This window comes from Gobio gobio (genome assembly GCF_949357685.1).
Source record: "Gobio gobio genome assembly, chromosome: 5".
NCBI classification, from domain to species: domain Eukaryota; kingdom Metazoa; phylum Chordata; class Actinopteri; order Cypriniformes; family Gobionidae; genus Gobio; species Gobio gobio.
This window is the reverse complement of record NC_137101.1, coordinates 48,885,335-48,903,163: the sequence shown is the minus strand read 5'-3', so window position 1 is coordinate 48,903,163 and position 17,829 is coordinate 48,885,335.

Sequence of the window (17,829 nt, the reverse complement as noted above, 5' to 3'; positions counted from 1 at the left end):
TTCCTCTGGATGTGCTCGATGGCAGGCAGTGGAGTCCCTGTGATGCGCTGGGCAGTTTTCACCACCCGCTGCAGTGCCTTGCGCTCCGCAACAGAGCAGCTCCCATACCACACTGCCACACAGTTGGTCAGGATGCTTTCTATTGCGCAGCGGTAGAAGTTCACCAGGATAGCCGAGGAGAGCTGATTCTTCCTCAGTGTCCTCAGGAAGAAGAGGCGCTGGTGAGCCTTCTTGACCAGGCTGGAGGTGTTGGTCGTCCACGACATGTCCGCCGAGATGTGGATCCCCAGGAACTTGAAACTGGAGACACGTTCAACAGCCATTCCATTGATGTGGATGGTGTCGTGTGTGCCTCTTGACTCCTTCCTGAAGTCCACGATGAGCTCCTTCGTTTTGGTGGTGTTGAGGAGCAGGTTATTTTCGGTACACCATGTGGCCAGGTGCTGGATCTCCTCCCTGTAGGCAGTCTCATCGTTGTTGCTGATGAGACCAATCACCGTTGTGTCGTCCGCAAACTTGACGATAGAATTAGATCCATACACAGGCTTGCAGTCGGCGGTGAAGAGGGAGTAGAGAAACGGACTTAGCACACAGCCCTGTGGTACACCAGTGTTAAGTGTGATGGATGTGGAGCAGGTGGATCCTGAACGAACATTCTGGGGTCTGTCAGTTAGGAAGTCCAAAATCCAGTTGCACATTGAGGTATTGATGCCCAGGTCTCCAAGTTTGGCTATTAACTTGGTTGGGATGACAGTGTTGAATGCTGAGCTGAAGTCAACAAACAGCATGCGTGCGTAAGTGTTCTTATTGTCCAGGTGAGTGAGCACAGAGTGCAGTGCCATGGAAACGGCATCCTCTGTGCTCCTATTGCTGCGGTAGGCAAACTGGTGTGAGTCCAATGTGGATGGTAGAGAGTCTTTTAGGTGTTCCAGGACCAGCCGCTCAAAGCACTTCATGACGATGGGTGTGAGTGCTACAGGGCGGTAGTCATTAGGGCACCTCGGGTTAGAGTGTTTCGGCACTGGCACAATGGACGTGCGTTTAAAGCATGAAGGTACAGCTGCTTGGGCAAGAGACAGGTTGAAAATGTCTGTAAAAACCTCAGCGAGCTGCTCCGCACATGCCCTGAGAACACGACCAGGGATGTTGTCTGGTCCAGCAGCCTTGTGCGCGCTGATCCGGCTCAGTGACTTGCAGACATCTGTGGAGGAGAGTGTGATTGGTGGGTCAGCTGAGGGTTTGAGCTTGGTGACAGTTTCTCTGTTGTCTCTTTCAAAACGAGCGTAAAAGTGATTTAGCTCATTCAGGAAGTTGACATCAGTGGCTGCGGGGGTGGAGTGGGTGGGTTTGTAGTCACTGATGGCCTGGATGCCCTGCCACATGCGTCGAGGGTCAGAGTTGGAAAAGTGACCCTCTATCTTTAGCTTGTAGCAGTGCTTGGCCTTTTTGATGCCCCTCTTCAGGTTTGCCCTGGACGTACTGTAGGCTTGTGCATCACCTGATCTGAAGGCAGTATTGCGTGACTTCAGCAGGAGTCGCACTTCCCTGTTCATCCATGGCTTCTGATTTGGGTATGTGGTGATCTGTTTCTGGGTTGTAACACTGTCAATGGTGGTATTGATATGATCCAATACAGAGGAGGTGTAGGAGTCAATGTCCGTGTGAGCGCCACTGGTGGCTTGAGAAGCAAACACACTCCAGTCTGTGTGTAGAAACCTTTCCTGGAGTGTGGAATCAACCCCCGCAGGCCACACCTTGATGGTCTTCACTGATGGCTTCACACGGTTGATGAGGGGTGAATATTTGGGGATGAGGAACAAAGAGATGTGGTCTGACTGTCCCAGGTGGGGGAGGGGTGTCGCAACGTAAGCTCCCGCCATGTTTGTGTACACGTGGTGGTAAGGTTTTGTTTCCTCTGGTGTGGCAGGAAACATGCTGGTGAAACTTGGGTAGCACTGACTTTAAGTTTGAATGATTGAAGTCACCTGCAACAATAAAAGCAGCTTCCGGGTGATCAGTCTGTTGTTTACTGATGGCTGCATGAAGTTCTTTCATAGCAAGCTTGGCATCAGCATCCGGGGGAATATAGGCTGCAGTTATAATGGTGGAAGTGAACTCTCGCGGCAGATAAAACGGTCTACATTTAACCATGAGAAACTCCAGGTTAGCTGAAAAATGACTCCCAACAATAGCAGAGTTTGTGCACCAGGCTTTGTTAATGTAAATGCACAATCCACCACCTCTGGTCTTACCGGAGCCATCTAATGTTCTATCCGCCCGGAGCGTGTGGCATCCCGCTAGCTCAATAGCGGTGTCCGGTATTCCGCCGTTTAGCCAGGTTTCCGTGAAGATTAGGACGTTACAGTTCAAAAGTTTCTTACTGTGTGTGATGCTGAGTCGAATCTCCTCCATTTTGTTCACTAGCGACCGTACATTGGCAAGGAAAATACTGGGTAAAGAGAGCCGATGTGGGGTAAGCCTTAGCTTTAGCCTTAGCTTAGCTCTCAGACCACCGCGTATTCCCCGCCTTTGTTTACGATCTCGGCGCCGCCTGCGAGCACTTCCGCCCGGCCGGGCAGAGTGCATAGCCTCGGGTGTTCTAGCGATCTCAGGAAGGAGTCGAAGATTGTCCATAAAACTGTCGGAAATTCGCAAACCAATATCCAAAATCTTACCACGGGTGTACGATGTTAAGGCACAACTATTCTGAACGAACAGACCCGAGATGAGCAGGAAAAATACCGCAAAATTGCAGAATCTGGAGAGACCCAGAGCCTCGCGAACTACTCGCGCCGCCATCTTGGATCTATTAGCCCGTTCTAGTATGATTTACCCCAGTTTAGCCCGTTCTAGTATGATTTACCACAGTTTACCCCGTTCTAGTATGATTTACCACAGTTTAGCCCGTTCTAGTATGATTTACCACAGTTTACCCCGTTCTAGTATGATTTACCCCAGTTCTAGTATGATTTACCCCAGTTTACCATGATTCTAGCATGATATACCATAGTTTACCATGATTCTAGCATGATTTACCACAGTTTACCCCGCTTTAGTATGATTTACCACAGTTTAGCCCGTTCTAGTATGATTTACCCCAGTTTACCATGATTTTAGCATGATTTACCACAGTTTACCCCGTTCTACCATGATTTACCACAGTTTACCATGATTCTACCATGATTTACCACAGTTTACCATGATTCTAGCATGATATACCATAGTTTACCATGATTCTAGCATGATTTACCCCAGTTTACCATGATTCTAGCATGATTTACCACAGTTTACCATGATTCTAGCATGATTTACCACAGTTTACCCCGCTCTAGTATGATTTACCATAGTTTACCCCGTTCTAGTATGATTTACCCCAGTTTACCCCGTTCTAGTATGATTTACCACAGTTTACCATGATTCTAGCATGATATACCATAGTTTACCATGATTCTAGCATGATTTACCCCAGTTTACCATGATTCTAGCATGATTTACCCCAGTTTACCATGATTCTAGCATGATTTACCACAGTTTACCATGATTCTAGCATGATATACCACAGTTTACCCCGCTCTAGTATGATTTACCACAGTTTAGCCCGTTCTAGTATGATTTACCCCAGTTTAGCCCGTTCTAGTATGATTTACCCCAGTTCTAGTATGATTTACCCCAGTTTAGCCCGTTCTAGTATGATTTACCCCAGTTTACCATGATTCTAGCATGATATACCATAGTTTACCATGATTCTAGCATGATTTACCACAGTTTACCCCGCTCTAGTATGATTTACCCCAGTTTAGCCCGTTCTAGTATGATTTACCCCAGTTTAGCCCGTTCTAGTATGATTTACCCCAGTTCTAGTATGATTTACCACAGTTTACCCCGTTCTAGTATGATTTACCACAGTTTACCCCGTTCTAGTATGATTTACCACAGTTTAGCCCGTTCTAGTATGATTTACCACAGTTTACCCCGTTCTAGTATGATTTACCCCAGTTCTAGTATGATTTACCCCAGTTTACCATGATTCTAGCATGATATACCATAGTTTACCATGATTCTAGCATGATTTACCACAGTTTACCCCGCTTTAGTATGATTTACCACAGTTTAGCCCGTTCTAGTATGCTTTACCCCAGTTTACCATGATTTTAGCATGATTTACCACAGTTTACCCCGTTCTACCATGATTTACCACAGTTTACCATGATTCTACCATGATTTACCAGTTTACCATGATTCTAGCATGATATACCATAGTTTACCATGATTCTAGCATGATTTACCCCAGTTTACCATGATTCTAGCATGATTTACCACAGTTTACCATGATTCTAGCATGATTTACCACAGTTTACCCCGCTCTAGTATGATTTACCATAGTTTACCCCGTTCTAGTATGATTTACCCCAGTTTACCCCGTTCTAGTATGATTTACCACAGTTTACCCCAGTTCTAGTATGATTTACCATAGTTTACCCCGTTCTAGTATGATTTACCCCAGTTTACCCCGTTCTAGTATGATTTACCACAGTTTACCATGATTCTAGCATGATATACCATAGTTTACCATGATTCTAGCATGATTTACCCCAGTTTACCATGATTCTAGCATGATTTACCCCAGTTTACCATGATTCTAGCATGATTTACCACAGTTTACCATGATTCTAGCATGATATACCATAGTTTACCATGATTCTAGCATGATATACCATAGTTTACCATGATTCTAGCATGATATACCATAGTTTACCATGATTCTAGCATGATATACCTGTGAAATTGAACATGTGAAACCAAAAGAAAAGTGTTGAGGCATTAAATATATTGGCATGCAAAATGTTATACTTTTTAAGCGTTGAGCATTACAATATCAAACACGTCTCTGCTGAGCTCATGATGGAATAACCAATCAGATGAGTTTAGATTAGTTACAGGTGAATTAAAGCAGCACTAGGTAACTTTTCAACCTTTATAATATATTTTCAAACCTCTTGTGATGATACATCGACTTACACTAGGTTGAATGACACGTCTGCCATAGCCTGACTAGTATCTGTATCGTTTTTAATCGTATTTTTAAACTTCGGGTTTTGGGTAGTAACCCGAGAAAAAAAAGAACTACAAAATTCGACTGCTTTACGGCATATACGTCACTTCCACCACCACCCCCACTTCCTTAAATTCAGACGTGCGAGCCCAACTATCATTTGTTTGCCGAATGTTATAGTCATGGCCGAAGCAGCACAGAAAAATAAGAAAGCAAAGGTTTTGTCGGAGGAAAGCAAAAAGAGGAAATGAGAAAGTGATGGGATTAAAGGCAGGACGAGGATCAACATTGGGCCGGCGTTTGCTCGCGGGCGTGAGCTGAAGGAGGAGGGGCTACATTCTTGCAAGTAAATACATATGATAAGACGTACAAAATCATATTTTAGGATACCTAACATGTCTGTGATATTGGTTTATTTGTCTTGCCTCAAGCTATAATGCAAATCGATTTTTCGAATTTGCAGATTCATCTATGGTAGCTTGATATTATAATATTGACAATATATGGTTATTACCTACCACTCAAACATTGAATTGAAGTATCATATAGATTCTGTAAAACGGGAACCAATAGACTAGGCTACTATAATGACGCTGGCTTGTAAACGTGAGCATCGCGATCATTTGGCGTTTGAAAAAAATAAAACCCATGAAATTGTATTCATATGACTTGCTGAAACATGCCACTGTACCTGGGATGAAGACATTTCACACGCGAAGCAAGCAGAACTCCATAGACAGGTGAACTCCTGCAGAGTTCAGGGCTATCATAGTTGTCATGTCAACAAATGCACGTGCGATGCATCCCCTGATGTAGGATGACAGAGTTTACGACAGTAGTAGAGGATAATACTGTTTCTCAACTGTAGGGGGACCCTGAGAGCAAAACCTACCTAGTGCTGCTTCAAGAAACTGGAGTAATTTGCGGGAGTAGCCTATTTCATGTTCCTGCCATGTGTTCAGTCAGTCAGTCCATGACGAACTGGATACTGCCAATTCTCTCGTCCAAGTGCAGACACGATGTGAGTACGATATTAATTTATAATCCTTTTTTCATGCTACTAAACGTTTCATGCACATAAAAACGTTTACTGTATTCTTTTAATCGACATTAATCATTATTACAATATCACAAGCAAAAGGCTAATCGACAACAGTTATGTTTTCCAGTTACAAGACAAAAAAGTTGCTGTCGTAACATCTTCAGCCTTTTTGGGAATGCTGTCTGCTAGATTTATGCATCATCTTTTGTGTCAATTTCTTACACTTAATCAAAACATTCATGAATTCAGTATCAAAATTCATCTTTTAAATGTTGAGGAAATACAGAAACAGCATCTGCAATGGCATTAATGCAGCTCACAGTGGATTAATAATTACTTAATAGCTAATTAATAACGAACACGAACAATGCTTTATTTTAAACATAAAACGTTGAAATAATTAAAGTGAAATTATACTTCTACTGTGAAATTAAAACCACCACTAGGTGGCAGAAAAGCACTTTTATTGAGTGAGTCATTGAGATTCAACCCATTCAAACAGCTGATTTATTCAAGAACGAAATGTGCCAAAACAAAAGCAATTTGCTTAAATCAATTAGAAATTGTAATCTGATGTGAACAAGGAACTAATTGTTAAGAGATCAGAAAATATTATTTAAAAAAAGGTATCATTCAAGAATCGAGTAGTGAGAAAAACTGTAATAAGAAATGTCTTGAGCATCAAATCCTTTTATGTATTATATTTGAAAACACCGTTACTTTTAATTCTAATAATTTAAATTATATATATATATATATATATATAAAGCATTAAAAAAATCTGTGTGGTGGTGAAGTTCAAGTATACAGACACAGCCTTAATGATTGTGAAATAAAAATATTTATAAAATAACATGCAATTATAGTGTTGGGTTAGGGTTACAAACAGTTTGAACAATAAAGAACATATGGGGGAAAGAAACTGAACAACAATGAACATTTCAAACATAACTATATACATGTATTAGTAAAAACTATACATTAATTAGTGTCTTGAAGTTGATCACTCTTTTATTGACATGCGTAAGGACCATCTTCATGGGCAGCTGCTTAATGATCAGTTCAATACTCCCGGAGTACAGATGGGATGGGACCATGAATATGGAGTCACAGCTGCTAAGGATATGGCAGGTATCCTCTATTTCGGTGACCCCTATGGCCTCAATCGCCACCTCCACAGGCTCAACCTCCTCGATCTGGATTTAAAAAACAGCAATTATAATTAACAGATTACAGACATTATAGTGTGTGTGTGTGTGTGTGTGTGTGTGTGTGTGTGTGTGTGTGTGTGTGTGTGTGTGTGTGTGTGTGTGTGTGTGTGTGTGTGTGTGGACTGGTAATCCCTACGTTATGGGGACAAAATGTCCCCACAAAGATGGCAATATCCAAAATCCTCATCCTTGTGGGGACAAGTGATATTTTTTGAAAATGTAAAAATGCAGAATGTCTCCTGTGATGGGTAGGTTTAGGGGTAGTGTGTGTGTGTGTGTGTGTGTGTGTGTGAGGGTTAGGTTTAGGGGCAGGGGCAGTGTAGGGGGATAGAATATACAGTATGTACTGTATAAAAACCATTACGCCTATGGAAAGTCCCCATAAAACATGAAAATCCAACATGTGTGTGTGTGAGAGTGAAATTAACAAATTACAGACATTATAGTGTGTGACAGATATATATAGATAGATAGATAGATAGATAGATAGATAGATAGATAGATAGATAGATAGATAGATAGATAGATAGATAGATAGATAGATAGATAGATAGATAGATAGATAGATAGATAGATAGATAGATAGATGGATGGATGGATTGATAGATTTATCATAAGTACTGTGACGAGTCCACCCGGAGGAATCAGCGTCGCCCTGGCAACAACGCACCTGCACGTAATCACCATGGGCTGATCGGTCACAGCTGCACCTCATCAGCCCGGAGGCATATAAGCAGCTACGGATGAGCAGACAGACAGACTCTGGTCTCGAGCTGAATGTACTGCTGGACTAACCTCTCTCTTATTTGGTCTCCCAGAAAGCAGCGAGTGACCGACAGCCCACTTCACTGGAGCACATTGGACACCCACTTTCACCAGGATCGAGCACCACAGAGCATGAGGATTCACCAGCCACCACGCACCGGCTCACTGACTGTTTTCACCCTTACACGAGCACTGTAAATAAAATCCACCCTCCGGGGCCTTTTGCACTCAACCTGCCTTGTCGTGTGATTCCTCACCCCGTGACAGTACCTTGATTGTTGTGTAATTTGATGACTGCAGTTTGCCATCTCCACTAGGAAAAACTGTTGCACGAAGGTGGCTCAGATGCAGGATGTCACCTTCGTGCAGCTCAAACAACACTTGGTCCCTCCACAGAGAAACCTCTAGGAGCTTTCCTCCACACCTCAGCTTGAGGTCTAAAATTGGGACCTCCGTCCGGGTCATCCTTGGTTTCTGCAGCTGCAAAAGTAAAGCGCAGTGGTTCAGTACAATACCAAGTAAAGTATAGTATTTCTTAATTTCCTTAGTTTGCCATTTCTAATTGTAATGTAAGGCAAATTTTACAAACCCAGTTTAAATAAATTTCAAAGCAAAAAAATATATAATGCATAACAATGTGCATCCCAATCCATTTCTCACTTATTTATTTTCACACATCATAGATCACTCACTTTTCCCACCTTGCCTTTTACACAGAGATACCCACTCCGTGAAAACAGGTCCTCCTCCTCCTCGCCAGTGGCATGCTGTGATGGTGGGCAGAGGGCATCTAGGGCAGCTCTCTCCGCCTCTTCTGATACTACCAGAGGAGCTGTTCTTAATTTTAGGCTGGTTTTTCCAATAAAGATCAAGACCTGCCCAGGTCTATCAGAGATGGTAAAATTTTTAAGGATATATGATGCCCCCTCCTCAAATTCAGGAGTAGGGCCATTCTTCTTGTGAAGAATGCCCCTTATCCCATCTGTTAGGGCACATACTGAGTATGTATTAAAATTGCCAATGTCGATTTTTCCTCCACGCCTTATAAATGTCGCAGCTTTTCTGGTCAACTCTGTTTGGACACATTTCACAACAATCGTTCCAGGCCTTGTGTATGGATGTGCCATTCTGAGGCCAAGAAAAAAAAATGTCTTAGTAATAACAACTATTATTATAACGAATGATAATAGTAATGGAATGATGTCTAACGGTGAATCAAAAAATATACTTACTTGCTATGTCAAGGTTTTTCAGTGTTGTTAGATGCTGTTGACAAAGCAAAGAAAATACAACAAATTATTAAATATGAGTCAAACATTGCATGTCTTACATCAAAATGTTATTTATTTTAATTAATGATGATATTATGATTTTTTATTTTTAAATTAATTACTTCTAACATTTCCTTTTTCCCTAAATGTTTTATTGTAAAAGTTAATGATTGATTAATCAAAAGGAAAAAGACTAATTACCCATATTTTACATAAATGTATTTATTATTAGTAGTAGTAGTAGTATCAGCAGCAGTAGATTCATGTAGTTTAACTATAGTTCTCTAGAGCGAGGGCGCTCACGCACTTGCAGTCAAGCCTTCTGAGAACCGCTCCCTTAGCGCAAATTAGTGACGCAAAGCTATTGTTTAAAGCCTACAAGATCTGAAATGCATTCACAGCTAAAGCACTTGGTCTAGCAGAACATACTCACCCAGTCAGTGCCCTGCAAAGGAAGTTCAAACATCTTGCTGGGTTACCACTACAACAGCTGGAGAAGGTACATCCTGTACTTCTCATTGGCTCTGACTGCCCCCACCTTATCACATCTATACAGCCAGTTAGACTGGGTCCCCCTGGTGGTCCGGCAGCAGTGAGAACACGTCTGGGATGGACCCTGCAGGGTCCAACTCGAGAATTGAGCAGCCAAATGGATGTTCTGCCCTATCAGAGTAAAAAGGTGATCACCAGGTCACGCCAAGACAAAGAGTCAATTTAGCTTCTGCAAGAGAACACAGTAAGAGTGGATATTGATGGTGTCCAGCGATATGCTACTCCTCTGCTTCGCGTCAAGAACATGCCTCGTCTATATCTGGTAAGCCCCAGCTCTTTTTTTGTGGTGTCTGTTATTGTTTTTTTTGTTTGATAATTGTTCGACAGCAAGTGTTGCCTGCTCCCCTGTTATGATCCATTGAACGATACAAATTTTAATTAATGATGGTTTAATAAAGAAGTACAAGTTTATACAAGGTATCCATGCCTCTTGGTCATTTACTAAGAAATCGGACCTGTGCCCCTTTGGGCCTTTCCCAGAGTATAGTTCTGGGTGGCGTAGTCGTTAGCTTTTGGAACTGGAAATATCATTTAGAAATTCAAGTACCTATTGCTCTTGTAATACCTCAGATTGCCACATATGCCTATAACGGTTGAGTTGAGTTTCTAAGCTACTTTAGTGACTTTACTTTAGTCACAGGACGGCATTGACAATGCGTTTCTGCGCTGCTCTCCGCGAGAGATCTTCACATGAAAAGAGGTCTGCCTTCAGAGACGCAACACGACTCGGCTCTGTGTCACAGAAAAAAGCTGAGCACTGAACGGATAAGTTTTCCATAATGTTGTTTTTGAATAGTGCACAATCGCTTCAATGTTCAAACTGGCATGGCTTTAAAAGCATTTACTTGACACACTTTATGAGGACGAAAGTGAAAGCGATCTGGCGTGTGTGTGGCAGCTATAAGAACGTTAATCAACTTACATAAACTGTGTAAAACATGCAGTTACTATAGTGATTCTGGGCATCTAGAATCTAAACTAAATTCAAAATGTATCACGCGCTATGGTGTGCTTCCTGAACATTGAACAGTGGTCCGTGTGAATCAGATCCCTGCGCGTATAGTGCGCGACATAGGAATTTAACGAGGCTTCGAGGCAGAATCTTTGCCTCGAGGAATTTTTGTAATCGAGTTAATCGAGTAACTCGATGAATCGTTTCAGCCCTAAGCTTCAGTGAATGTTTGAACCTTTTATAATAGTTTTGTTTGAGTCCCTCAATTGTCCTCAGTGTGAAAAGATGGATCTTAAAATCATACAGTCCCTGCTGGAGAGGGTTCAAATATGCAAAAGATGCTGGAAAACTGAAGAATATGAAGGACCTGGGGGATTTTTCTGAAGAAAATTGGGCAGTTTAACTGCTTAGGACAAGCAAGAGACTTGTGAACAACCATCACACACACACACACACACACACACACAGCCGTGGATCATCCAGGGAACGACACACAGCACTGAGAATCAATGGTTCAGAAACTGTTTATTAGGGTTATTTTAATAAATTCAGCTATTTTTTTGTTTTGTGGACTACATGTAAACATTTTTTATGTTAAATATTTTATTCAGGACAGTATTAAATAAAAAAAAACATGCATTTTGTATTATCCCTCTTATTTAGTTAAAATTATTCCCATTTTCATGGATTCTGCAAGCGGTTCACATACTTTTTCATGCGACTGTATATCTTTTCTACTCACTATAAGAATATACTGTTAATTGCATCTTTTTGTAAATTTAAGTCCAATTTTTATTCATTTATATTAATCGTTCATATTAATCGTTAATTTAATAGACTAAAAAGTAATTTATTTATATTTTACTTTTTTACATTTTATGTTAATTTAACATTTGATCACTTATTTATTTATCTAATTTATTTATTTATGTACATAATTTAATATGGTTTTTCCTCTAAACTTTCGGATGTTTATTTAAGCAAATGTATTTATTTATTAATTTTATTATTATTATTCACAGATTTAATTTATGCTTTTCCACATATATTTTAATCTTGTTTATTTATTCATTTAAGTCCAATTTTTATTAATTATATTAATCGTTAATTTAATAGACTACAAAGTAATAATTTATTTTTATCTAATTTATTTATTTTAACTTTTTTCATTTTGTTATGTTAATTTAACATTTGATCAATTATTTATTTATTTAATATACATGTTTTTTCTATAAACCGTCACAGGTTGATTTAAGCAAATTTATTTATTTATTTATTAATTAATTGTATTATTATTATATTCACAGATTTACTTTAAGCTTTTTCACGTATATTTTAATCTCAATTATTTATCTATTTACAATCATTTATTTATTTTAATCATATTTATTAATGTAGATGTAGATTTTTTTTAATGTTTTTTTCTCTAGACTTTTCCACAGACCCTCTGTCACGCAGTGCTCTAACCCTGTGCTAAATTATTCATTGGCAAAGCTCACTCTTCCCCCGGGGTCTCTCGGCTCGTCAGCAGACGGTGGTAGCGCTCCTTTCGTCCACCCGCTCTGTCTCTTGAATTCTGCAGCCACACCTTTATCTCACTCTCAACTTCAGAATCAGGAGGACTTGGCTGAAAGGAGTAAGTTTCTTACAGCCTCTGAAAAGCAAATAGGCCTATATGAAACAACACTGTGTGTGTTAAGTAATTTATATATGCCATTTCTAATACCGCATGCTGGCTTACCTGTTGCAACCCTCCTTAGCCTCAAGTTCTGAAAAGGTCTCTTCTGGTTTGAGCCATTCCAGTTCAATTGAGTGGCTAAAGAATGGCCAATCAATGTCCCAAGTATTCTTCTCATTGCAACTTGGACATTACACCCACCAATGGTACATTACACCCACCAATGGTACATTACACCCACCAATGGTACCTAGATAGGCAGTCTAACAGGAAGGGAAATATACAAAAATTAAAAAGTTATTTGCATTGAGGAAAAAAAATTGGTTCAGGACAAATTTTTTAAAGCCCCTGTACAGTAACGTCATCTGCAGCATTATTAGGCACGTCAATTTTCTGATCATATTTTTTTTTTCCAGGCATATTTTACCAATTCCAGACCACATTGATCTTAATAACTACTATTAATTTAGAATTTATTAATTTATAAGTGATATATTTTAGGGTTTAGTTACCCTTAGCACATGCAAATAATGAACATTTGTGAATTGCAGTGTCCCGGAGTGTTAACGTTACTCTACCGCTGCTTTAACAGATGTGAATCCTGTATGAGATGCAGGCGCCAGAACTGAACTGATACGTTACTATATTTCTTCAAAAGCAGATCGTGGAGACATTTTAATAGTCCACAAAAAAAAAACGGGATATCCCACACATTCGTATACATTTCTCGCAGTCTTTCTCCTCTGGACTTGCTGGACGCGTAACGTTACTACGAGCACAGCCGTTAGCTTTATAACAAACTTTTTTTGTCAGACTTTAGCAGTTTACTGTGGCAACCCGACGTATAACATACAGAACAGGGGAAACGGGGTGAAAAGGACTAACCAATATGTATCCTATATTTATCTGAGCTAAGTATAGTTTAAGCTAAGTTAGCAACGTAATACGTCACTCCGTTGTCGCTCGACAACAACATAGACATGGATTAACAAAAAAATAACTGAAATACAATCCCATCAAAACACACACTATGGAAAATATTTACTGTTAAATGCCAAAGATAATACAACCTACAATTAGGGATGGCAGACGCGAAACAGACGTTTCGGGGCTTTGCCGAGATCCCGAAGTGCAGATGTTTCGAAACACTGCTCCGAACTATGATTCGAAACACCCATGTCACGTGACTATGGCTAAATGAAGCTTCAAGTGTTTCATCAGGTGGCGCCTGCCGAAACTGCTTTGATTAAAGAGGGCGGGAACAAACCACACAGTCACACATCTGTATAAACCACCACAGTTTAAAAGTGAAGTAAATCCATCTTCACCTCGTGGGTTTTTGTGAGAGGAGAGTGATTTTGATAGCAGTGATTTTGTGATAGCAGTGAGATTTATAGTGCGCTTTGGTTAGTTATATTTAGGCTAGATTTAAATTAGATATATTGACTGATAGGTATAGACAGTGACATATAGTTAGGATAGATATAGTGACACATTCATATAGGCTAAGTTAGATAGTGACAGATAGATAGCACAGCATAAGTTAGATATATAGAATTATATAGATATAGATTCATAGGTGATATATAGATAGATATATTAATAGAATATATAAAAATGGAGGCTGCACGCAAGAGATGCCGTACATCTGTGGTGTGGGAGCATTTCCATTTGGAAGCACCAAATAAAGTGAGATGTGTGTATTGTGATAGGCAGCTAGCCTTCTGCAACAATACATCATCCATGTATTTACATCATCCAAAAATATTTGTGCATGCCAGCAACAAGTGTCCCTTGTGAGAGGATTTTTTCAAAGGCTGGAGAAATTATATGTAAAAAAAGAAGTCAGCTGAGTCCTTCAACAGCAGAGCAATTCATATTTTTGAATAAAAATGTTTTGTGACAAATGTGACACATTGTGGCTTTATTTATTTTATTAATGTTCATTTTGTATAACAAACAAAAAATATATAGTTCTTTACAATGACGAGGCTACAGGTTACAAAACCAAGATCATGTAGTTGTCAGACAGATGTTTAAAAAAAAATTTTTTTACATGGATAATTGTCAAGGTATTTCAGATCAACACATGGAAATGACCACTAGATGGCGCCGTAGAGACGGGTGTCGGATTGATTCGAAGCTTCGAAACAATATGACACATTTGCTTCAACTGCTTCAGTGCTTCACGAAGCCTCGGTCTGCCCATCACTACCTACAATTAAAACTCACCTCAGAGTCAGGAGAAATCCAGTCAGATGAAGGAAGATCCGATTCCGACCATTGGCGGCAAGTGACTCAAGTGCGCAGTGATATATGGTGTTCTTCAGCAAAAAAATAGTTCCAAGCAAAGTGACGCAGAGCTCTGTACACTTTACATTTTGAGCTCCACAAAATAAACTAAAAGCTTATGATTTTATTCATGATATGCAATATTCAAAATTAACTAGGTTGGGAATTAAAAAAAAAAAAAAAAAAAAGAGCCAGCCAGATTTTTACTTTTGGACCCTATTACAAACATCATATCCAGTAAAAATAATAGGCTTTTTAAAGTAAGATTTGTTCATGAGTTTTTAAGGGATCATTAGACACAATGCAAATAATATATATATATATATTTTTTTCTTTTATTCCTTCTGTGCAGATATAAGGTACGTCTTTTCACATTAAAATCTTTGTTTTTTGTTTTTTACGAAGGTACAAAAGTTGTTCTGGGCCTGAACGGGCTGGCCCACACTGGGCCACCATGGGCTTAATGTGGGCAGTCCGCTAGAGTGGGGTTCTCACAGATAGCCTGCGGTGGGCCCAAAGCTGTGGGCCTCGCCTGAGCAAGCCCGCACTGGGCCATTTTAGGTTTGGTGTGAGCTGGCCCTAGCCCACTGTGCCCGCAAAAAGCCAGCGTAGGCCCCACAGGGGCATGTTTGCAGAAGGAGAATGCAGTCCTCTAACAATGGAGATGGTCCTTCAGGAGCATCAGCTGTGCCTCCACTGGGGTTTCCTCAACCTCCCCAAATCCAGTTTCTACATGGAACTTCAGACTACAAACGAATATATCCTGAGGCCAATACGTGTATAATAATCCTCAGACTGCCACTTCACAACAGCTATGATGACTTCAAAACATACATGACTGATACTGCAGGCTCCAACCGTTGCCGTTTCCTAAGAATGACTTATGACATGCAGCCCCAGCATGGTCTTCAGTTCTTCATTTGGTGGGACCCCCAATTGTCAATGGCTGTTATGTCTTGTTTAAGTGACTCATAAGGATTAAATTGTGTTGTTTGGAGACTCATTTACTTAATCAGTTTGTCACTTTGATGCATTTCTTCTGAAGTTATCTTGAGCTTCTAGATCTATTGTTAAACTGGTTTTCTGTTCAGTTCTCACAGTTTAGGAGAAGTGTGTAAATATAAAATGACTCCCTTTATTCCAGTCACTTATACCTATTGTTAACAAACTGGTTCTGTTCTTTCAGATTAGGGCAGGGGTCAGCAACCCATGGCTCTTTCATCCTTGTGCAGCGGCTCCCCCTAGCTTTAAAAAATATATATATGGGAATCAATAAATAAAACAAACAACACAATTTTTTTTGAACACAATTTTGAACACAGCATTTGCTGAAAGGTAAAAAAAAAAAAAAGCTGGAGATGAACAAAAAAAGAACAATATCGGAACTGCCGTGGAAAGCTGAGCAAAGCAAACATACTATCAAGAAGTGGATCAAGTCTACAAACTCAACTACTGCTGCTAGTTTTGTGGCTGCTCAGGAGATGGTCAGGCGTGGAAAGCCATTTACAGACGGAGAATATTTCAAAGAATCATTCATTAAAGTATCAGAACATCTATTCTCTGACTTCAAAAACAAACATGAAATTGTTCAGAAAATTAAAGATATGCCTCTCTCTGCAAAAACTGTCAAGGACAGAAGTCAAGTCAACTTTATTTATATAGCCCTTCTAACAATGCAGATTGTTTCAAAGCAGCTTCACAGTGTTAAACAAGAAAATAATACAACTGAATTTTATTCAGCCTTATAGCCGTTCTGGAGAATACGGTGATGTCATCAGTTCATTTCAATTATCATACAGTGACAGTGTGGGCTTTAGATCAGTAATTTAATTTAAATGGTTAATTTAGTTTAATAATTAGATTTATTTGGATATTTAGTTGAAATATTGAGTGTCCCCAAATGAGCACGCCAAGCCAGAGGCAACAGTGGCAAGGAAACCAAAACCCCATCAGGTGACCTAATGGAGGAAAATAAACCTTGGGAGAAACCAGGCTCAGTCGGGCTGCCAGTTCTCCTCTGGCCAATTAACAAACAGCGTATTATTATTATTCTGGCAACTTTACAGGTCAGAGGTCATAATAGATAGGAATATTCGAAAGATCAGAGGCAGCAAGCCGGAGACGGGTTTATTGAGGATGATGTGTCGATTAAATAATTATTAAATAGGAATAATCAAAATATCGGAGTCATCACGCCGGAGACGGGTTTATTGAGGATGCCGTGTTGATGAGGCAGTTTCAGGGGAGTCTAATTGACACGGTCTCTGCAGACACTTCAGGGTCATGCGTTGGTCATGTCTGGGCGCTGGTCCACCAACGGATCCGGCTGACTGGAGTAAACCTCGGGATAAAACAGAGAGACTATCATTAACGTAGATGCCATTCTTCTGATGATGTCACGAGTACATAAGGTGTTATGGGAAGTGTTCCCGGTTCCGGCTGACCTAGTTAATGCAGCCTAACAATCATTTCATTGAAAAAGTGTTTTATGTGTATGCCACAGTAAAGAGATGTGTTTTTAGTCTAGATTTAAACTGACAGAGTGTGTCTGCTTCCCGAACAATGTTAGGAAGACTGTTCCAGAGTTTTGGAGCTAAATAGGAAAAGGATCGACCGCCTGCAGTTGATTTGGATATTCTCGGTATTATCAACTGGCCAGAATTTTGAGACTGCAGTAGACGTGATGGAGTATAATATGTTAAGAGCTCGCTCAAGTACTGGGGAGCTAAAACATTTAGTGCTTTGTAAGTAATAAGCAAGTGTCCAACAGCAGACCACAACAGACCAAACAATGGGCAGCACTCTCACTGTCAACCTTCAACAAGCATTCACAACTTAATCTCAAACTCCTCTCCATTTAGTTTAGCTCTCCTCTGCTTTCCCTTAGTTGAAACAGTCCTCTGCTCTGCTTTTTTTTTTACTTATGATCTTCTTTAATATTTTTCCTACATGATCTAGTTTTCTTTGGAAGAAAATATTTACATGCACAACAAAGTTTAAATCTTGCGTATAT